Genomic DNA, 16831 nt, shown 5'->3' with positions numbered 1-16831 from the left:
ACTTTGATAACATTGATTAGATTATTGGGCACTTGATTTTAAAGCTACTGCTGTGTAAGAGATTTTCAGATCGTTTTATGAAGAAGTCAACAGGAAAGTTATGTTACACATTAAATTTTTTACCGTGAAATAATTTATTGGGCGTTCCACCAATTTCCTACTGATATACAGAAGACCATTGTTATGTACATTTTAGATGCCCAAGGAATAGTATGCACATAATACACTTCATAATGCCAAATAATATACATACACCACATTACAAAATGATAAATAATTCACTCAGTATTTATTTACATGGTCAAACAAGACATACAATACATAAAATATGGATTTTATAATCGCCTTTGAAAAATCCTTCAAATATCTACGCAGGATGATGACATTATCAGAGCTCTATGCAATAAAAGGAATTACAACCCTTCATAAATTAGAAGGTAAAATAAGAGAAATGTTAATGTAGACCCACATTTCTTTTTCCCATTCGTTGCTACTGACATAATTAGGTTTCAGGTATTATTTTGCTTAGGTCAGTTATTTGTGTCATAGCAAACATTTGCTGGCTGATCAGATTACAAGGAATTCTGGATACATATACATTTTGTATTCATTACTCAGAGGTAAAAAATGCTGTAGTATAGGAAATATAAAGTGTGATAGGAAGCCCAGGGTGAGTAAGATATGGACTAAATAAAAATAAATAAATAAATAAAATTTACAAAAATATTTATTTTCCTAGTATGGAGCTGTTTGCAGTGCTTCATTGTGAGAAGGGTGTTTTTCGGTCCTCTGAGAGGTTTCCGCGTCCTTATATTGAAGGACCAAGAAAAGAGAAAGCCCATGCATAAAAAATGTGCACACCTGTTCCAAGAATACTGAAAATATACAAATTTATTTGTATGAACACCAAAAAGACACAAGAATATAAAACCAATTAAAACCACAACACTACACCCATCCCCATGTGAAGATGTACAATATAATGCTCTCTAAGTACATGCATGTTAGAGTTGCAATGTGCAGGGAGATAATCCAAATTATACTTTAATATCAATCATGTACACAAAATTCCCCTGGAAAAATATACCAAAACAATCATACCAAAATACATAAATGACCAAATCCCTAATATTTATATAAGAGAGCAAAATAAGGGCGTCCCCAAATTTGCTAAAGGACAATGGTCACAACACATGTATGTATAGGGGGAGGTAGATATAAGTAAAGTCCCTACTGGAGTCGTAGCAAAAGCACAATGCAGAGTTATGTCTAGCAATTACAAGACCTATGGAATACACCAGTGTTAAAATTCAATGGTATCTGCATAATCTTACTGGATTAGATACACAATACTAACCAGCCTGTCCTGAGTACAAAAGCCCTCATAGAGCCCAGAGCTCGCAATAAGATGAGATCTGTTGATATGCAGAGAAAGGCTCTGGATTAGGCATGCAATACTAACCAGCCTGTGCTGAATGCAAGGTCCTCGTAAAGCCTAGAGCCCGCAGTAAGATAAGATCTGCTAATGTGCAGAGTAGGGCTCTGGATAATCCGACCCCAGTATAAGGACTGAAAGGGAGAGAGGGAAGAAAGGGAGGGTGTGGGTGAATCCCACGCGTATCGCCGCTCCTGGGCGGCTTCGTCAGGGAAGGTGAGTACCTGCAAGCAGTGTCTGTCTTATATAGCAAGATAATAGTGGAAATGAAAGCTCACCGGTGTCTGCAATTGCTGACGTCTGACCGGAAGTGAGGGGAAAAAAAAAAAAAGAGTTAGAGACACAGGAGCAGCAGTGTCTATTAGGTAAGGAGAATGGCGCCTGCGTAAAAGGTCCATGATAAGAGAGAACGCTCAGAATGAGCGCTTTAGGCGGCCGCACAGAAGATAGAGGGCAAGGCGCATGCGCCCTCAAGACAAGGGGAACTGCATATATTGAGAGGATAAAGAGAGGCAAAAGAATCCAAAGAGATCCCAAAAGTATATAAGGGAGATCGATATGGGTCCTATATTAAACATATGACATCATAAATGACATATTATATTGAAGGGGTGCATGCTTCAGAAGTCCTATTTTAAATATTGGAATATTCTCAGCTATTAAATGGGGATCCCTGGTTGGACCTTCCTCGATCAACAAAATCAAAGTGCAAATGCTAAAGATATCACTCGCTTTCCGGGACTTACAGGGATTGTCATATGCTTCTCCATCTTAAAACAGGATTTATACAAAGTGTGTGATTTTATTGCATTTTTGTGATTGTTTCGATATGTTAAACTGTACTCGGTGTTAGGACTGGCGGAACTCACCAAATAATAACTAGAAGTGATACAAGGTGCGTTCGCAGTCCCGAATCCACCGTGCAGCTAAGACACCTGCTGCTTGGTAATGACGGACTATATAGCGGTATAATGTAAGTACACACACGGGTTAGCTTCACCTGGTATGAAGGAAACGAACACTGTTGCGTCACAGAGTCGTGGTACCAAGCAAAGAGTCACAGAACTGTGTCACAAGACTCAGGGAAAGAGTTCTTTTAGCGCCGCTACTGGGGTGTCAGAGACTAATCAGAACTTAAGAATTAACAGCACAGGAGTGCGTGTAGTGCCGCTCTGGCGGACGCCACTAACCACCCAAACTTGGGCCAGGAAAGCGCACTATATGCGCACGGCGCCGCACTGGCGGTCGCTGCTAATTAGATACAGTAACTTGTGCTAAATGTGCAGGGTAGCACTGTCAGGGGCTCGGTAGTTCCACCATTCGTGAACAGTCAACAACAATAGGGACAGGAATGATTACGAGCTTTCATCCATCGACAGGCATACATCCATACACCACACACACTAGTTAGCAAGTTTATAGTAGCGCATGGCCGTGCAGCCATGCAAACCTTTTATAGCTGTAGCTCTCCATGACCTTCCTAGTGATCCAATAGGAGCCACTACAGGACCAGAGCATGTGACCCCTGACCTCCAATGAGAGGTCGACCTGTGGGCATGACCAGTAGAGGAAAAGCAGGACATAGTCCCTGGAAAGTCTGCTCGCCACTGATCAGTGCTGGCTACAAGGGCTGAGCCTGGAAAGGCAGCAGTAACCAAGCGCACAGTATCAGCTTGAGCCAGAAGCTGGGATCAACGTCTATGCTGAGCAGGGTCCACTGTGGCTGAAGGAGAATCGGAGACCACAGCAGACATGGTTTGAGATTCCCCCTGTGCAGCGGTGAGAACTCGACACCTAACATTACCCCCCATAGGGCCCCCCTCCTTGGGCCTCGCTATGCTCAAAGGCAGCAATGAGCTGCGGAGCCCGAATGTGCTCAAGAGGCTCCCATGAACTGTTCTCTGGGCAATGACCCTTCCAGTCCACCAAATAGAATTTTTTGCCATGTACCACCTTACACCCCATGATAGCGTGCACCTCATACTTGTCCGTTGATGAACCCGATGTCCCGGCCGATGACTCAGAAATCCGGGACATGTGAACGGGCTTCAGGAGGGAGACATGAAAGGTGTCGTGATACCCAGGCATTGAGGAAGGGCCTGATGATAGACCACAGGGTTAACCTGTTCCAGAACCTTGAAGGGGCCTAAGTAGAGAGGCGCAAACTTAGTGGACTCAACTCGCAGCCTGATGATACGGGCGGAGAGCCTCACTAAATTGTCAGGAGCAAAGGTCGGAGCGGGGTGCCGATGTGCATCAGCAGAGACCCTCATTCTCTCCTTGGAGGCCAGGATGGCATCCTGTGTGCGGTCCCAAATGTCACGTGCCTCCACACCACAGTCTGCCAACCTGGAGTCGGCAGAAGACACTGGCAAGGGCAGCGGAATCCGTGGGTGTTGGCTGTAGTTAAGGAGAAATGGGGTCTGCCCAGTGGAGCCGGCTATGGCATTGTTCAGCGCGAAGTCTGCCCACAGTAGCAAGGATGCCCAGTCATCCTGCTTGGCTGAAACAAAATGTCGCAGGTATGTGACCAGGGTCTGGTTAGTCCTCTCTACAAACCCATTCGTCTCGGGATGGTATGCTGAAGAGAGATTCAGCTCGATGCTGAGTAGACGACAAAGCTCTCTCCAGAACCGAGTCGCAAACTGGGGACCCCGGTCACTGACAATTTTGTCTGGCAAACCGCATAGGTGGAAAATGTGTTTAATAAACTACGCCACCAAGGCCCGTGCAGAAGGTAGCCATCGAAGAGGCACCAAGTGCACCATTTTGGAAAAATGTCGGTGATCACCTAAATAATGGTACAGCTATGAGACTTGGGTAATCCCACCACAAAATCCATCCTGACCATCTCCCAGGGCCTGTCTGCCACCGGCAGGGGGTGAAGCAAACCAGCGACGAGGAGACTTGTTCTTGGCGCAGGAGACACATGCCCGAACATAGTCTGCGATGTCATGGGCCATATGCGGCCACCAATATGTCCTCACCAGTAGCTTAGATGTCCTTTTGGTCCCAAAATGTCCACCCACCCTAGACGAGTGAGCCCAAGAGAGAACCTCCGGATGCAAACTGGATGGTACAAAAGTCTTGCTCGGAGGCACAGACTAGCGAAACCGGGGCCACAGTTCTCAGGCTCTCGGAAGGTACAATAAGCCGAGGCTCCTCTTCCTCCTCCTCAGATGATACAACAGAGTGGGAGAGAGCATCGGCACGAATGTTCTTCTCCCCGGATAGAAAATGGAGGGTGAAATGAAACCGAGAGACAAGGACCATCTGGCCTGGCGAGAATTTAGCCGCTAAGAAGTCTGTAAATAAACCAAATTCTTGTGGTCTGTGAATACTTGGAAGGGAAAGCGAACACCCTCCAAGAGATGTCTCCACTTTCATTGCTAGCAACTCCCTGTCCCCGATGGAATAATTCCTCTCCGCTGGTGTGAAGGTTTTGGAAAGGAAGAAGCAAGGATGCTTCCGACCTTGAGCCTCCTTTTGGAAGAGGACTGCTCCAGCACCAACGAATGAGGCATCCACCTCCATTATAAATGGCTTATCTACATAGGGACGATGTAGGATGGGAGCACTAGCAAAATGAGATTTAATAGAAGTGAAGGCCTTGGAGACCTCCTCAGACCACAATTTGGGATTAGCTCCCTTCTTGGTGAGGGCTACCAAGGGAGCTACCAAAGTTGAGAAATAAGGGATGAACTGGTGATAATAGTTAATAAACCCCATAAATCGCTGCACCGCTTTAAGAGAATGAAATTCTAGCCAGTCCATCACAGTCTGTAGTTTGGCAGGATCCATAGCCAATCCCTGGGCGGAGATGATATAGCCCAGGAAAGGTATGGAATCCTGCTCAAACACACATTTCTCCGACTTGGCGTAGAAGGAGTTAGTTTGTAAGAGGTTGAAGACTCTGCAAACATCTCTCCTGTGGGAGTCAATATCTGGAGAGTAAATGAGAATATCATCCAGATAGACTACGACCAAGGTGGAGAGCATATCCCGAAATATATTGTTTACAAAGTCTTGGAAAATGGCTGGGGCACTACAGAGCCCAAAGGGCATTACTAGATATTCATAGTGCCCAGCCCTGGTGTTAAAAGCTGTCTTCCATTCGTCCCCCTCACGGAGGCGAATCAGGTTGTAAGCACCCCGCAGATCTAGTTTAGTAAACACCCTTGCTCCCCGAAGCCTATCAAAAAGCTCAGATATCAGGGGCAGAGGATATTTATTCTTAATGGTGATGGCGTTAAGACCACTGTAGTCTATGCATGGATGTAGTTCCCTGTTTTTCTTCTGCACGAAGAAGAACCCCGCCCCTGCAGGTGACACTGACTTTCTAATGATTCCTTTTGCCAGATTTTCCTGGATGTACTGAGACATTGCCTCCGTCTCCGGGAGAGATAACGGATAGACTCAACCCCGGGGAGGCTCAGCACCAGGCAAGAGGTCAATAGGACAGTCATAGGGGCGGTGAGACGGAAGAATCTCCGCAGCCCTTTAGGAGAACACGTCCTCATAGGGCCAATATTGCTTGGGCAGAGAGGATAGATCTGCGGGTACCTCAGATGTAGCAACCTGAATGCTGTCCCTCTGAAATCTACCCCCACAAGATTCACTATATCTCAAAATTCTGCCTGTGGACCACTCGATTTGAGGAGAGTGATACCGTAGCCACGGCATCCCTAACAGGACCTCATCAATTCCCTCAGGAATGTGTTATGACCCCAATGGCGAGGGTCTCAGAGGAACGTGGAAGTCTGCAGAATACAAAAATCCAGCTCATAGGGCAGTGGTAACTGGGTTGACCATATATCTACTCCTAACGCCAACACTAGAAGTAGCCGGGGATCATTCCTACGTTGATTCTAGATGACACGCGCCAGCCGGAGAATCTAGCTACCCCTAGTAGAGGAAAACAAAGACCTTTCTTGCCTCCAGAGAAGGGGACCCCAAAGCTGGATAGAAGCCCCCCACAAATAATGACGGTGAGGTAAGAGGAAATGACAAACACAGAAATGAACCAGGTTTAGCACAGAGAGGCCCGCTTACTGATAGCAGAATAAAGAAAGGTAACTTATATGGTCAACAAAAACCCTATCAAAATCCACACTGGAAATTCAAGAACCCCCGAACCGTCTAACGGTCCGGGGGGAGAACACCAGCCCCCTAGAGCTTCCAGCAAAGGTCAGGATACAGATTTGGAACAAGCTGGACAAAAATACAAAACCCAAACAAATAGCAAAAAGCAAAAGGCAGACTTAGCTGATATAACTGGAACCAGGATCAGTAGACAAGAGCACAGCAGACTAGCTCTGATAACTACGTTGCCAGGCATTGAACTGAAGGTCCAGGGAGCTTATATAGCAACACCCCTAACTAACGACCCAGGTGCGGATAAAAGGAATGACAGAAAAACCAGAGTCAAAAAACTAGTAACCACTAGAGGGAGCAAAAAGCAAATTCACAACAGTACCCCCCCCTTAGTGAGGGGTCACCGAACCCTCACCACGACCACCAGGGCGATCAGGATGAGCGGCATGAAAGGCACGAACCAAATCGGCCGCATGAACATCAGAGGCGACCACCCAGGAATTATCCTCCTGACCATAGCCCTTCCACTTGACCAGGTACTGAAGCCTCCGCCTGGAGAGGCGAGAATCCAAGATCTTCTCCACCACGTACTCCAACTCGCCCTCAACCAACACCGGAGCAGGAGGCTCAGCAGAAGGAACTACAGGCACAATGTACCGCTGCAACAAGGACCTATGAAATACATTGTGAATAGCAAACGACACAGGAAGATCCAGACGGAAAGATACAGGATTAAGGATTTCCAATATCTTGTAAGGCCCAATAAAACGAGGTTTAAATTTGGGAGAGGAGACCTTCATAGGAACAAAGCGGGAAGAAAGCCATACCAAATCCCCAACGCGTAGTCGGGGACCCACACCGCGGCGGCGGTTGGCAAAGCGCTGAGCCTTCTCCTGTGACAACTTCAAGTTGTCCACCACATGATTCCAGATCTGCTGCAACCTATCCACCACAGAATCCACCCCAGGACAGTCAGAAGGCTCCACATGACCCGAAGAAAGGCGAGGATGGAAACCAGAGTTGCAGAAAAAAGGCGAAACCAAGGTGGCGGAACTAGCCCGATTATTAAGGGCAAACTCAGCCAACGGCAAGAATGTCACCCAATCGTCCTGATCAGCAGAGACAAAATACCTCAAATAAGCCTCCAAAGTCTGATTGGTTCGCTCCGTCTGTCCATTAGTCTGAGGATGGAAAGCAGACGAAAACGACAAATCAATGCCCATCCTACTACAAAAGGATCGCCAGAACCTGGAAACGAACTGGGATCCTCTGTCTGACACAATATTCTCAGGGATGCCGTGCAAGCGAACCACGTTCTGGAAAAACACAGGAACCAGATCGGAAGAGGAAGGCAGCTTAGGCAAAGGAACCAAATGGACCATCTTGGAGAAGCGATCACATATCACCCAGATAACGGACATGCCCCGAGATAGCGGAAGATCAGAAATGAAATCCATGGAGATATGTGTCCAAGGTCTCTTCGGGACAGGCAAGGGCAAGAGCAAACCGCTGGCACGAGAACAGCAAGGCTTAGCTCGAGCACAAGTCCCACAGGACTGCACAAATGACCGCACATCCCTTGACAAGGAAGGCCACCAAAAGGACCTGGCCACCAGATCTCTGGTGCCAAAAATTCCCGGGTGCCCTGCCAACACTGAGGAATGAACCTCGGAAATGACTCTGCTGGTCCACTTATCCGGGACAAACAGTCTGTCAGGTGGACAAGACTCAGGCCTATCAGCCTGAAATCTCTGCAACACACGTCGCAGATCCGGAGAAATAGCTGACAAGATAACTCCATCTTTAAGAATACCAACAGGATCAGCGACTCCAGGAGCATCAGGCACAAAGCTCCTAGAAAGAGCATCGGCCTTCACATTCTTTGAACCTGGTAAATACGAGACAACAAAATCAAAGCGGGAGAAAAACAATGACCAGCGGGCCTGTCTCGGATTAAGGCGTTTAGCAGACTCGAGATACATCAGATTTTTGTGATCAGTCAAGACCACCACACGATGCTTAGCACCCTCGAGCCAATGACGCCACTCCTCAAATGCCCATTTCATGGCCAACAACTCCCGATTGCCCACATCATAATTTCGCTCGGCAGGCGAAAACTTCCTAGAGAAAAAGGCACAAGGTTTCATAACAGAGCAACCAGGGCCTCTCTGCGACAAAACGGCCCCTGCCCCAATCTCCGAAGCATCCACCTCAACCTGAAAGGGAAGTGAGACGTCAGGCTGGCACAAAACAGGCGCCGAAGTAAACCGGCGTTTCAACTCCTGGAAAGCCTCCACGGCAGCAGGAGCCCAGTTAGCTACATCGGAGCCCTTCTTGGTCATATCCGTCAAAGGTTTCACAATGCTAGAAAAATTAGCGATAAAACGACGGTAGAAGTTAGCGAAGCCCAAGAACTTCTGAAGACTCTTAACTGACGAGGGCTGAGTCCAATCAAGAATAGCTCGGACCTTGACTGGGTCCATCTCCACAGCAGAAGGGGAAAAAATGAACCCCAGAAAGGGAACCTTCTGTACACCAAATAGACACTTTGAGCCCTTGACAAACAAAGAATTTTCACGCAAAATTTTAAAGACCAACCTGACCTGCTCCACATGCGAATCCCAATTATCAGAAAAAACCAAAATATCATCCAGATAAACAATCAAAAATTTATCCAGATACTTCCGGAAAATGTCATGCATAAAGGACTGAAAAACTGAAGGCGCATTGGAGAGCCCAAAAGGCATCACCAAGTACTCAAAATGACCTTCGGGCGTATTGAATGCGGTTTTCCATTCATCACCTTGCTTAATGCGCACAAGGTTGTACGCACCACGAAGGTCTATCTTGGTGAACCACTTGGCACCCTTAATCCGGGCAAACAAGTCAGACAACAGCGGTAAAGGATACTGAAATTTGACAGTGATCTTATTTAAAAGCCGATAATCAATACAAGGTCTCAAAGATCCGTCCTTTTTTGCCACAAAAAAGAATCCCGCACCAAGAGGGGAAGAAGACGGACGAATATGTCCTTTCTCCAGAGACTCCTTGATATATGAACGCATAGCGGTATGTTCAGGTACCGACAGATTAAACAGTCTTCCCTTAGGAAACTTACTGCCCGGGATCAAATCTATAGCACAGTCACAGTCCCTATGAGGAGGCAGTGCACTGGACTCAGACTCACTGAAGACATCCTGATAATCAGACAAATACTCCGGAACTTCCGAAGGCGTATAAGAAGCAATAGACACAGGCAGGGAATCCCCATGAATACCACGACAGCCCCAACTTGAGACTGACATAGCCTTCCAGTCCAGGACTGGATTATGGGTCTGTAACCATGGCAGCCCTAAAACAACCAAATCATGCATTTTATGTAAAACCAGGAAACGTATCACCTCGCGGTGTTCAGGAGTCATGCACATGGTAACCTGTGTCCAATACTGCGGTTTATTTGCTGCCAATGGTGTAGCATCAATACCCCTAAGAGGAATAGGATTTTCTAATGGTTCAAGAGTAAAACCACAGCGCTTAGCAAATGAGAGATCCATGAGACTCAGGGCAGCACCTGAATCTACAAACGCCATGACAGGATAAGATGACAGTGAGCAAATCAAAGTTACAGACAGAATAAATTTAGGTTGCAAATTACCAACGGTGACAGGACTAACAACCTTAGCTATACGTTTAGAGCATGCTGAGATAACATGTGTAGAATCACCACAGTAGTAGCACAAGCCATTCCGGCGTCTATGAATTTTCCGCTCATTTCTAGTCAGGATTCTATCACATTGCATTAAATCAGGTGTCTGTTCAGACAACACCATGAGGGAATTTGCGGTTTTTCTATCACATTGCACCGAATTAGGTGTCTGTTCAGACAACACCATGAGGGAATTTGCGGTTTTGCGCTCCCGCAACCGCCGGTCAATTTGAATAGCCAGTGCCATAGTATCATTCAGACCTGTGGGAATGGGAAAACCCACCATAACATTCTTAATGGCTTCAGAAAGGCCATTTCTAAAATTAGCGGCCAGTGCACACTCGTTCCAATGTGTCAGCACGGACCATTTCCGAAATTTTTGGCAATACACTTCAGCCTCGTCCTGCCCCTGAGACATAGCCAGCAAGGCCTTTTCTGCCTGAATCTCAAGATTGGGTTCCTCATAAAGTAAACCGAGCGCCAGAAAAAACGCATCAAGATCAGCCAATGCCGGATCTCCTGGCGCCAGCGAAAAAGCCCAATCCTGAGGGTCGCCCCGTAAGAACGAAATCACAATTTTTACTTGCTGAGCAGAATCTCCAGATGAACAGGGTCTCAGGGACAAAAACAATTTACAATTATTCACGAAATTCCTAAACTTAAACCTGTCTCCGGAAAACAGTTCAGGAATCGGTATTTTAGGTTCTGACCTAGGATTTCTGATAACATAGTCTTGTATGCCCTGCACACGAGTAGCCAGCTGGTCCACACTTGTAATCAAGGTCTGGACATTCATGTCTGCAGCAAGCATAGCCACTCTGAGGTAAAGGGGAAGAAGAAAAAAAAAAACTCAGAATCTTCTTTCTTATAATCCCTCTTCTGCAATGCATTAAACATTTAATATCGGCCTGGCAAACTGTTATGACCCCAATGGCGAGGGTCTCAGAGGAACGTGGAAGTCTGCAGAATACAAAAATCCAGCTCATAGGGCAGTGGTAACTGGGTTGACCATATATCTACTCCTAACGCCAACACTAGAAGTAGCCGGGGATCATTCCTACGTTGATTCTAGATGACACGCGCCAGCCGGAGAATCTAGCTACCCCTAGTAGAGGAAAACAAAGACCTTTCTTGCCTCCAGAGAAGGGGACCCCAAAGCTGGATAGAAGCCCCCCACAAATAATGACGGTGAGGTAAGAGGAAATGACACACAGAAATGAACCAGGTTTAGCACAGAGAGGCCCGCTTACTGATAGCAGAATAAAGAAAGGTAACTTATATGGTCAACAAAAACCCTATCAAAATCCACACTGGAAATTCAAGAACCCCCGAACCGTCTAACGGTCCGGGGGGAGAACACCAGCCCCCTAGAGCTTCCAGCAAAGGTCAGGATACAGATTTGGAACAAGCTGGACAAAAATACAAAACCCAAACAAATAGCAAAAAGCAAAAGGCAGACTTAGCTGATATAACTGGAACCAGGATCAGTAGACAAGAGCACAGCAGACTAGCTCTGATAACTACGTTGCCAGGCATTGAACTGAAGGTCCAGGGAGCTTATATAGCAACACCCCTAACTAACGACCCAGGTGCGGATAAAAGGAATGACAGAAAAACCAGAGTCAAAAAACTAGTAACCACTAGAGGGAGCAAAAAGCAAATTCACAACAGGAATGACGAGCAGAGATATAATCTCCTGATGAGATGGCGACAAGGACAGAGTGAAAGGGATGGTCTGGTGTGTAATCTGTGAGGGCAGTGTCGACCCATTCACCACTCGTACAGTTACTGGTTGAGGTAGCATTACCAGGGGTCTTGTGTGACCTTGAGCGAAGGCAGAAGACATAAAATTGCCCTCCGCCCCAGAATCCACGCAGAGCTCTACCGAGTGAGTGAATGAGCCTATTGTAATTGTCCCTTTAAAGGACAATTTGGAGGCAAACGTTGCCGTGTTTAGTGTACCTCCACCTACTACCACTAGACGCTGACGTTTTCCTCGACCACTGTGAACATCTGGTGGCAAGATGTCCTGACTGCTGGCAAACATGGCAGACCTTGAGTGCATGAGCGGTCCGGGACTTAGATCCCGCTCGCGACACTTCCATGGCCTCATGTGACTCAGGGACCAGGACCGGAGATTCCAAAGGTTTGGCGAAGGTGGGAGCCAGCCGAAACCTCTGCCTACACTAGGCACGCTCTAACCTCCGCTCGTGAAAACGGAGGTCAATACAGGTAGACACAATTATTACCTCCTCCAGTGTGGCGGGAATCTCCCTTGTGGCCAGAGCGTTCTTCACGTGGTCAGCCAGCCCCCTCCAAAATATAGGGATAAGGGCTTTATCCGACCACTCCAGCTCAGATGCTAGGGTGCGGAAGTGGACGGCAAAATGGCTGACCAAGGACGAGCCCTGAGTCAATGCCAACAATTGGAGTGCCGTATCATGGGTGACTCGAGTCCCTAAAAAGACCTGTTTCAGAGTGCTTAAGAACAGTGGAGCACTCTGCACCACATGATCACCATGCTCCCACAGCGGCGTAGCCCACTCCAACTCCCTGCCCGACAGGAGAGACACAATAAATCCCACCTTTGCCTGCTCTGTGGGGAAACGTGCCACCAGGAGCTCGAGATGTATAGAGCACTGGTTCAGGAAACCCCTACAAGATTTACTATCACCAGAAAAATTTTATGGCAGCAGGAGGCGAGATAGAGTCGGAACAGGGGTGGCCGTGGACAAGGTTGCTGCAGCCACGCTAACAGCCTGAACCGCAACTGCAGTAACATCCACAGCTGAGGTTGTGCACTCGAGAGCCGCCAACCTACCCTCCAGCTGCTGGATGTACCACAAGGATTGCTGTTTATCCGCCATTTACTAGCCAGACCCTGGCGCTAGTATTATGTTAGGGTTGGCGGAACGCACCGAGTATATATATATATGTATTATTAGGTGCGTTCGCAACCCGGGGTCCACCGTGCAGGAGAGGAACCTGCTGCTGGCAAATGGCATGCTATATGGTGGTATAAGCAAACTCTGTTAACTCCAGAGAGTCACTAGGAACAAGATTCTGTGCCCTGTTAACCTCACAGAAGTACACAACTACCAACCAGAGCAAATTGTGGTCATGCAGTCAGAGAAAACAGACAAACAACTCTTCACCGGATGTGACGGTATTCTAGCGGCTTATTTCAGTCAACCCCTAACTGCATCCAGACATGACCACACTGGCGCTGAGCTCATAGACATTGGTTTGATACTAGCGCATGGCCGTGCGGCCATGCAAACCTTTTATAGCTGCAGCAACTTCAGGACCTTCCTAGAGGACCAATGGGAGCTGCTACGGTACCTGAGCAACTTCAGGACCTTCCTAGAGGACCAATGGGAGCTGCTGCAGTATCTGAGCATGTGACCCCCGACCTCCAATGAGAGTTCTTACCCTGGGTATGCTCAGAAGGGGAAAATCAGGACTTAGTCACAGAGACGTCTGCTCGCCGCTGACCAGTACTGGCTACAAAGGCAGAGCCTGGAAGAACAGTAGTAACCAGTCACCCAGTATCAGCCTGAGCCAGATGCTGGGACGGACGTCTCTGCTGAGCAGGCTCCACTGCGGCTGGAGAAGAATAGGAGACCGCAGCGGAGGTGGTTCGAGATTCTCCCTGTGCAGAGGCGGGAACTCGACACCTAACACACTCAAGCATGCTCGGATAAGACGTTATCTGAGCACACCCGCTCATCACTAGTGGGAATAAGGATTTTTGGGGCCTCTTTTGTTCATTGTGCTCTCTATAGACTCCAGAGCATAAGAAAGGACATTCAATTTGCAGAGAATAACTTATCAGCAAATTGAAGAAAAAAACTAGAGAAAACGCAAATTCGAGTTTTGTCCGATCCAATCATCTCTAGCTAAATCCATCAGTGCTACTTAGAGATTTCTGTGACTTCAGCTATTGTATAAAGTAGCATTCGCTTAGATATTGTACCAGACATCAAGCGGTGTAGATCTCTGATTGTGGTCAACAGGGTTTAACCACCCAAAAGTCCTTTCATACTGGTTACACAAGGTCACAGATTTCCCCAAAATGATCAGATCACATGCAGTGCCAAAAGGGGAATGAAAACTGTATCAGCACCTCCATGCAACTGCCTATTGTACGGTACTGTCGCATGACTGGAGTGTTAGTTGTATGTTGGTTCTTGTTTTGTAAATAGAACTCAATAAAAAATATAATGATGGTTTGATGACGGCAATTAAAACGTAATTATCGTCACCCTGTTTCTTGGGACCACTCAGTATTACTCTTGTTTAGGCATGATTTACACAAGATAAGCAGATGAAAATCCATGTACATTCATTAGTGTATGAGATTAGGGTAAATGCAATATTATAATATTATAATATACAGTCTATGAGATCCTTCAAGGACCTCAAGATTTAAATAGTTTTTGCCTATTTCATAGGTTAAAGGGATAGTCCAGCCATAATAGTCCAGAATAGTTACCATCAATAAATATAGTATACTAAAGTATCTATGTGCATAGTGCTACTCTATTTTGCAAAATTATAAGGTGCATGGAGTCACACACTAATACCTGTGTAAAGTGTCAATGCAGCTGTGTCTCACCCCGACGCGCATTTCACCTATTCTTCTTCCAGGTGGTAACTATTATGGATTGATTGTTATTAGGGGTAGACAAGATTTGAACAATGGTTTTTGTGGTTACCATTATTGTTGAGCGATACCGTCCGATACTTGAAAGTATCAGTATCGGATAGTATCGGCCGATACCGATACCCGATACGAATACAAGTCAATGGGACACCAAGTATCGGAAGGTATCCTGATGGTTCCCAGGGTCTGAAGGAGAGGAAACTCCCCTTCAGGCCCTGGGATCCATATTAATGTGTAAAATAAAGAATAAAAATAAAAAATATTGATATACTCACCCTCTGACGCGCCCTGGTTGTAACCGCCAGCCTTCGTTCCTAAGAATGAGCACTTGAAAGACCTTAGATGACGTCACGGCTTGTGATTGGTCACGGAGCGGTCACGTGACCGCTCCGCGACCAATCACAGGCCGCGACGTCATCTAAGGACTTTCAAGCGCTCATTCTTATGAACGGAGGCTGGCGGTTACAACCAGGGCGCGTCAGAGGGTGAGTATATCAATATTTTTTATTTTTATTCTTTATTTTACACATTAATATCGATCCCGGTACCGATTCCCGATACCACAAAAGTATCGGATCTCGGTATCGGAATTCCGATACAGCAAGTATCGGCCGATACCCGATACTTGCGGTATCGGAATGCTCAACACTAGTTACCATATGATTATAATACCAATTATAATACCTATTATGGTATATACCTGTATGTGAATTAGTGTGTCATTCTGCTGTTGGTTGTTAGTCGTTTTGTTGAGGCATCCATTATATACTGTTTACATGATTTTATGGATATGTATTTGAAATAAATTTTATCAATTATTTTATATACACTTCATGGGCCTTTTTTTTGGTTCTAAGGAAGAGTTGTTATGTATGGAGTGTGACCTATGGTGTTTAGGTTATTTGTTTGGACTAATATGTATATGCATTTTAAATGTGTCTATCAATCTATTATCTATCTACTATCTATCTATCTATCTATCTATCTATCTATCTATCTATCTATCTATCATCTGTCTATTATCTATCTATCCATTATCTATCTATTATCTATCTATCTATTTATCTATTTATTATCTATCTATCTATCTATCTATCTATCTATCTATCTATCTATCTATCTATCCATTATCTATCTATTATCTATCATCTCTGATCAGTCTTTTCCTTGTTTGAGATAAACGTTTAGAGGGACGGCCGGGTCTTGGTAGATTTGCAGTGGTATGATACTCCTTCCATTTCAATATGATCGCTTGCACAGTGCTCCTTGGGATGTTTAAAGTTTTGGAAATCATTTTGCATCCAAATCCGGCTTTAAACTTCTCCACAACAGTATCACGGACATGCCTGTTGTGTTCCTTGGTCTTCATGATGATCTCTGTGCTTCAAACAGAACCTGAGACTATCACAGAGCATGTACATTTATACGGAGACTTGATTACACACAGGTGGATTATATTTATCATCATTAGGCATTTAGGACAACATTGGATCATTCAGAGATCCACAATGAACTTCTGGAGTGAGTTTGCTGCACTGAAAGTAAAGGGGCCAAATAATATTGCACGCCCCACTTTTCAGTTTTTGAATTTCCACAAAAATTTAAAATAACCAATAAATTTCGTTCAACTTCACAATTGTGTTCCACTTGTTGTTGACTCTTCACCAAAAATTTACATTTGGTATCTTTATGTTTGAAGCATGATATGTGGGAAAAGGTTGAAAAGTTCCAGGGAGAAGAATACTTTCGCAAGGCACTGTATATCATCTATCTATCTATCTATCTATCTATCTATCTATCTATCTATCTATCTATTATCTATCTATCATCTATCTATCCATCTGTTATCTATCTATTATCTATTGTCTATCATCTATCTATCTATTCATTATCTATCATCTATAATAATTATTATTATTATTATTATTAT

Source organism: Ranitomeya variabilis, chromosome 2 (assembly GCF_051348905.1).
Source record: "Ranitomeya variabilis isolate aRanVar5 chromosome 2, aRanVar5.hap1, whole genome shotgun sequence".
In the NCBI taxonomy this organism is placed as follows: Eukaryota; Metazoa; Chordata; class Amphibia; order Anura; family Dendrobatidae; genus Ranitomeya; species Ranitomeya variabilis.
Note: the sequence above shows the minus strand (reverse complement) of the source record.